This window comes from Numida meleagris, chromosome 6, assembly GCF_002078875.1.
Source record: "Numida meleagris isolate 19003 breed g44 Domestic line chromosome 6, NumMel1.0, whole genome shotgun sequence".
NCBI classification, from domain to species: Eukaryota; Metazoa; Chordata; class Aves; order Galliformes; family Numididae; genus Numida; species Numida meleagris.
The window spans coordinates 48,477,271-48,484,251 of NC_034414.1; the positions used below are offsets into that span (position 1 = coordinate 48,477,271).

Below are 6,981 nucleotides of genomic sequence, written 5' to 3' on the forward strand. Positions count from 1 at the left end.
AGCATTCATCTTTCTCATTGAAAAATGTTAGTTTTCAGAGATATCCCTTGTTCTTGGCCATGCTTCCCTTCTCTGTACATTTTCTAGCTCTTTTTAGACTTGAGAGTACAGAAATATTTTTCAAAATATCTCTACCTCTGCTCCATTTCCTATCTGATCATTGTTGGTATATGTGATGCATAAGAAGGAAGGACCAACTGCAGAAGAGAGTTTCTCCAACTTTTTTGCCATTGCTTTCCTGAAAGCATTTTGTCAGTTTGGAGCTAACCTCAGGGCTGGACACAGCAAGAGCTCTGCCCAAGCCATAGGAATAATTTCAACTGTCTGTGATCAAGTGGAACAAGAAAGTGCAGCATGTATCTTCTTTGAAGGACCTATTAGCTGTTACTCTGTCTGTAATCACACAGGCCATGATTTAGCAAGAAGTTGTACGTTGTTATGAAGATAAACCACCACACTGAGATGCTCTGAGTTAAGCACATGCTTAAATATTCTGCTAAACTCTTAACATGACGTGTTTAGCTGACATGAAAGGTGGACAAGGAAGCAGAGAGGTGGGAGAGGTTTAATTCCTGCTTGCTAGTACATACCATAAGAGCAGACAATGCAAAACAGAAAATCACCTTCAAAGCATCTCCATAAGTAAGGTTGGTGCTCCAACTTATGCCAGAGCTGAAATGTAATCTAATATCTTTCTCTTCTCAGGTAGGAATGAATATCAGCTAGGAGCAAAAGTATGAGTGAAAAAAAAAAAAAGACTCTCAGCAATTTTTGCAAAGACTGTAAATTTTCAAGTTGATCTGGAGATCATCAGGATGGGACCTTAGCACCAGCAACCTCCAGCAGACTGCGGTGGCTCAGCCTTTAATATGCTTCCACCCCTGTGTGTTATACAGCCGTGATACTGAACACACAAGGCAGACAGCTGCCCTGAGGCATTCTCCATAAAAACTTTCATATCACAGCGAAACTGAATGCGCCATTATAACACCACGTCTCCTCTTCTTCATGGTAAGAATTGTTCTGAGAACCAGGTAATGTCATGGAAATGTTATAATAGACACATCCAGAATATATGGGTGAGTTAGTTGTCCCCAGTGATATATTTGAGCTGTTTCTTCTACTATACATAAAGCAGGTTAAATATAATTAACATAGGTCAAAGGGCCCTTTTACTTTACAAACTTTATGAATGTATTACCTCAATTATCACAGAAGGAAAAAGGGAAAGTGTATTTCTTAATATCTGCTGGTATAAGCTTCTCTAAGTAATTTCCATCGCAACATGATTTTTTTCTGTCCAAGAACCACGAGTATTTCTTCTCTCCCTAAATCCCATAATTGTTTTATTGCTACATTAAAAAATGTAAATAATCATTCCCCTCCCCATAATAAATTAGACACAACCTGTCTAGCTCTGAAAATGAACATTTCAATATCTTCAGACACACAATGACATCATATCAATATTTAAAATCATTTTATGCATGTATTCCAGGTTGTCCAACTTCATTAAGGGCATTCATCAGCCCTCCAGCTACAGTGTATTCCCATTGGAGTTGTAGGCCTCAGGCCCTACCAAACAGAAATTTAAACTAACTTGCCTTTTTAATTCACATTATTCTCAAATATTCTCTTTTTTAACCCCCTGCCATGACTAAGGCATTTAGACCTCGCTATGATTTTGTGCACATTGACGTTTAACAGACAAAATCCCCATTTTTATGTCAGAACTTGAATACATGAAAATAATAGTCTTTCTCCTTTAATTTCCCTCCTTCTCTTTCCCCATCCATTCCCATTTCCTGGGTGCAGTAACAGCTGGGTGTCTTTTAATACTTATGTTAAGTTAATAATTTGATTTACAGGATGATAGGATATGGGATGTTGGGTTTTTATATTTAAAAATTTACAAGCATTTCAAACATATTAAGTTCCATTCTTTTTCTCTCTATTTCCAAAATAATAATAGTAAAACCCCTCTTGATCTATTTTTTATACTGCTGAGGATCTGCAGCATGAATATATATCTTTGCTAGTGGCATCAAATGTTGTTATATTAGTACAAAACTATTTTTTCCCCCCAAATAAACAGACTTTCTGTTGTCTACTCTATGAGATGGCTGTGTATCTGCTCCCCAGTGACTTTCAAAATTCCAGAGTAAAACTTTCACACATTTCACAGGACAGGAAAGATACAACTGTGATATCAAAAAGTTTATTTGCCACTGGCCAGGCAGTGTAGATTTGGCTGCAGTCTCTGATTTGTTCTCCCAGATTTGTGTGGAAATGATTTAAGTATCCATCACTTGTTACAAAGGAGGATGGGAGCATTTAAAACTAGCCAAGCTAATATAATGTGCCTCTGGGGATGGAGCATACCTGGATGAGATATTGGAGATGGAAAATTTAAAAACTGGTTTAATCTTGGTCACTGTTTCTAGGTCTTCATCCAAAATGTTCTGACTGTGTCATAATGCTGTATGTGGCCAGAAAACTGAAAGTCTTATGCTGATGGGTTATGTACCATTTGTTTCCAAAAACAGAAGGGGAAGAAACAGTAACTGCAGGACCAGCTTTTTGTTCTTTTTTTCCATAGGTTGCATTTTTTTTTAAACCTCTTAAACCCTCGATTTCTTTCTGATCCCTGCATCTCTCTTCCCTCTCCTGCCCTGCCTTGTTCCATTGTTCCTGCAGCCACATTTTCTTTATGTCACTCCAACCCTTTTTTTCATTTTCTTTCTTTGGCTTTTACAGTCTTCAGGACACAATGCTGTCTGTCAAACTAAGGGAAGTTCCACCTGCCCCAGTTACAACTAATGATGAGCTACATTTTATCCTTCTAGAGGGAAGCAGATGCTGTTTCTATTGTTGAGTTCCCGTCCACTAAATCCAGGAGGATCAGATTCTCAAAGTCATAAATCCACAGAAAAATTCAGCTTCCGAAGGCCAAAGATGGCTGTTTGAACACACTGTTTAGCTCAAGGCAAGTGGTAGCATATCAGGGGAGACCATAAAACCATACCTTACCACAGCTAAGAAGCTGCCAGAAATCCTCTCACTGCAACCCAGAAAGTTCCACGGTGGTAGTGGTGTTTTTTTTTAAATCTAATTATTATCAAACTTACTCCTTTAAAAATACTCAGGAAGATGTTCAGTTTTTCACCCATGGGATGCTCTGCATCATTTTGTCTCCCATCTCATTATTATTATTTTTTTAATATTTTTCCTCCTTATGGTGGAGTCTGCTGTGCCAGACATGTGCAAACAGCTTCCCTTGTAGTCTTAGTCTTGAGAACAGTCCTAGAGAAGAGCATTTCTGCTGGTGACAGCCATCCAGTCAGCAAAGACATGCTGGAGTCTGCTGATTCCCTCTCAACAGTCACTAGCTAACATGATTTTGGAAGAGCCTATGAGTGTTCTTCCTGGAGATCATGTAGTGGTGTGGCCCCTTCACAGCAGGATGTCCTTGCAGCCAGATCCTATTCTGCAAGGACAAGCTAATCCTAACATTTCCATTGCCAACCAAACCCAATTTGAGGGCAGTGAATGGAAAAGAAAAGGTGTCTGAGATAGAGAATGTCTCTGTCTGTCCATGTACATCATTGAGAAGGGTGATAGTGGTGAAGCAATAGTCAAGATTAGATCTCTGGGCACTACTGCAGGGAGTTATATACATAATAATAAAAACAGAAGAGGAGAAACGGAATGTGACATATGAGATGATCACAGTAAATGACAAAATGTGGGAAGAGGCCTTTGAAAACGGAACTGAGAAGGAAAAGAATCACCATCAGAGGTGATACATAGAGGAGGAGACAGCAATACAAAATAATGGAAAGAATTAAATACTAGAAAAAACTGAGATTCAAAACCAAAAATAAGTGAGAATAAAGATGATGGAAAAAAAATGTCAAAAATAAAAAAAGACAGTAAAGAAATAAATGTATAAAATATATGTAATAATGAAAAAAGAAAGTAATTCTATGGAGATGGAGAGAGAATGAAAGCGAGAAACAAAGGGAAACTTTCTATTTTGTAAAGTAGTAGAAATGTATGTATAAAAAGTGCTATATAAAACTTTTTGTTACTGTTTATTATGGTTTTTTTGCACTCTTTTCTTATGTTGTAATAAATAAATATATAGATATATAAGTTTTTGTTACTTATATATATTAACTATAATAAAAGGAAAACCAAAAGACACTCATAGTTTACTAGTTATTGCCCCTTTCTTGTCAGGAATCAGCCCAATGATGATATAAGCCTTAGAAAAGGATGAAGCCACTTGTGATATTCTTTTATGTGATGAGGTTATGTTTTATGTTTGCAGACAGACTTCTATTTTTCCATATCACTGCCGCATTCTCATAACTGTGACCTGCTCAGTGCAAATGGAAGCAGTTTGGGTGATGAAGCAACCTTTTCCTTTGGGTACCTTGGGCCCCATGTCCCCTCTATCAGGAAAGGTATGTCCCACAATGGTAATACCCATATCAGTTATTGACAAGCTTCTCTCTCCATGAGATTGCATGCATCAGGGGGAGCAGTATTTTGGGTCAGGCTTGAGGTACATTGGCAGAGGAACATGTACAGGGGAAGCTGCAGTGCCAGACTGCGCTGTGTCTGGCTAAGGCCAATGCTTTTTACTCTCTCATTTTCATGAACATATAATTCATTCATAAATTTTTAAAGGAGTAAGAATCATTGTTTAATGAACTTTTGTGAAGAAAATGGAGCAAGGGAGGAAAGAAAAGAAAGTCTGTGAGCTACTTACTCCCTAGACTTATGACCTGCATAACTCCAATCATTGTGTTATTTAGATGCCTTCGTATTTAACCAACATTAAATTTGTATGCTCCCACACGGTTGAGTTGCTACTTTTATTTTTTTATCCACACAGCTGGGATTCTCTGAGGGGACATGATGGGTCAGGAGGAGGAGGGGAGGTGAGGACAGCCATCTCCAAAATGAGGTGGATGCGCCTTTCCGGCTCTATGCTGGTTGCGCTCAGGCAGGTACAAGATGACAGGAATCAGTGGTGGCAGCCATGCGAACGAGGTCAGAGTTGGCTCCTCCATGGATTTTTTTTGTGTGCATTTTTTTTTCATTTTTCCCTGAGCTCTCTGAAAATGTGGGTGTGCATGTTAAAACTGCCCTATGAGGCAGCTCTGACATGTGGGGCTGCCTGGCACCAACACAGCACATAATAACACGAAGCATTTGGCAGCGTTACAGGGCTAATCTTTACGTAACTGTTCCTGAACAACTTCTCTAGTACACTGAGCACAAACAAGCTTTCCATCAGCCTTCGGCTGCTTGCAGATTGTCTTGTGTCACCTGCTCTTCCACTAAGCAAACACTGACTCTGGTCTCAGCAAGGAAAGTCTTGTTTTGCATTCGTAGCCGACTCTCCCTAAATGATATCTTTGTCTTCCAAGGGTATTCATGAATTAGAGGTGTGTTTGACAAGAACATCCCCTTTTATAGGATTTTTCCTCTTAAGCACAGATATGTGTAGGAAATTTTGTTGTGGATTGTTTTCAGTAGACCTGTGGGAGAACAAGGTTTGAGTTTTCAACAATTGCTCCGCTATTGACTTATGTCTTTGGAGGAAAGACATCTTCCACAGCTAAGACAGTGGTGAGAGTCTTGGAGGAATTTAATAATATTTCAGTCGTTCTGCCCTTTGTCCCTTTTGTCAAATTTCAGTGTAAGCTTTTTATGATTATCTCCTAGGGTTTTGTTCTCTGCTTCAGTGGGGCTTGGTCTCCACTAAGGCTTCCCAAGGGATGGAACACCTCTCCTATGAGGACAGGCTGAAAGAGCTGGGGCTGTTCAGCCTGGAGAAGAGAAAGCTCTGAGGTGACCTGAGAGCAGCCTTTCAGTATGTAAACGGGAGCTACAGGAAAGAAGGGGAAAGACTCTTTAGCAGATCTGTGGTGACAGGACAAGGGGAAATGGTTTCATACTGAAAGAGGATAGATTTAGATTGGGTATAAGGAAGAGGTCTTTTACAGTGATTGTGGTAAGGCACTGGAACAGTTTGCCCAGAAATGTGGTGGATGCACCATCCCTGGAGACTTTCAAGGCCAGGATGGACCAGGCACTGAGCAACCTGATCTAGCTGTGAATGTCCCTGTTCACTTCAGGAGAGTTGGACTAGATGGCCTTTAAGGGCCCCCTCCAACTCTAAGAATTCTATGATTTTGTGCTCTGGGCAGCAACACTGGGCAGCAGACTGACAGAAACAATATCAGGGTGAGGCCTGGGCCCCTCAGCCCCCCATGTGAATCCCAGCAGTATTCCTCCAGCCGGGTGCTCTTTTCTCTCCATGCCGCTCAGCCACAACACATGTGCTGCGGCACAGCAGAGCCATGTGGCAGATACATAAAAGCAAGTACGTTTTTTAGTGCTGGAAGGCAGCCCTAATTTTGCTGGCAGTGATGCTGACTCTCCTCCTTTCCTCAGAACAAGACCTGCAGTGTTCCTCAGTCCCACATCCATGAACCCCTACCTGGATTCTTATCAGGATGCTGGCCTTGGTATGTGAGGGTGTTGAGATCCCAGTGGGCTCCTCTCCTTGCCAGGTTGATTTTATCCTCTCATTGCCATTTGATTTTATTGCAAAGAAGTTTGGCACTCTGGGAGAGAGGTAAAGCAAAAGGAGACCACCAAACCAGCCTGTTGTAAAGTTGTGAAATTGGTTTTAGATACTGAGCTTTAAAAATAATTTGGGTTGCATGGGGAGGGAGAAAAGGGGGAGATCTATCTGCCTGCTGGGATTTTGAGTCTGTATCTTCCCAGGGATGCCTTTCCTAGTTTTTCTGATGGACTGGAGGGAATGAAAATTCACTCACATGTTAAATGAAAGCTGAGATCCCCCCGACTCTTACACACTGAAGATCTGGAGCTTTAACCCTGACTAAGTCACAACAAAATCTTTAGAATTGGTCTGAGCAAGATATCTTGGACCAAAGG

General features: G+C 40.5%; 1 long non-coding RNA gene across 1 annotated transcript in view; it reads left to right on the top strand.

Moving 5' to 3' along the window:
- LOC110401888 overlaps window positions 1–6,556 on the top strand; it is a 129,572-nt gene extending 123,016 nt beyond the window's left edge. The window contains exons 5-7 of the long non-coding RNA XR_002440669.1: window positions 706–1,011; window positions 4,334–4,469; window positions 6,472–6,556. This is a non-coding gene — a long non-coding RNA (uncharacterized LOC110401888). The remainder of the gene's footprint in view (window positions 1–705; window positions 1,012–4,333; window positions 4,470–6,471) is intronic.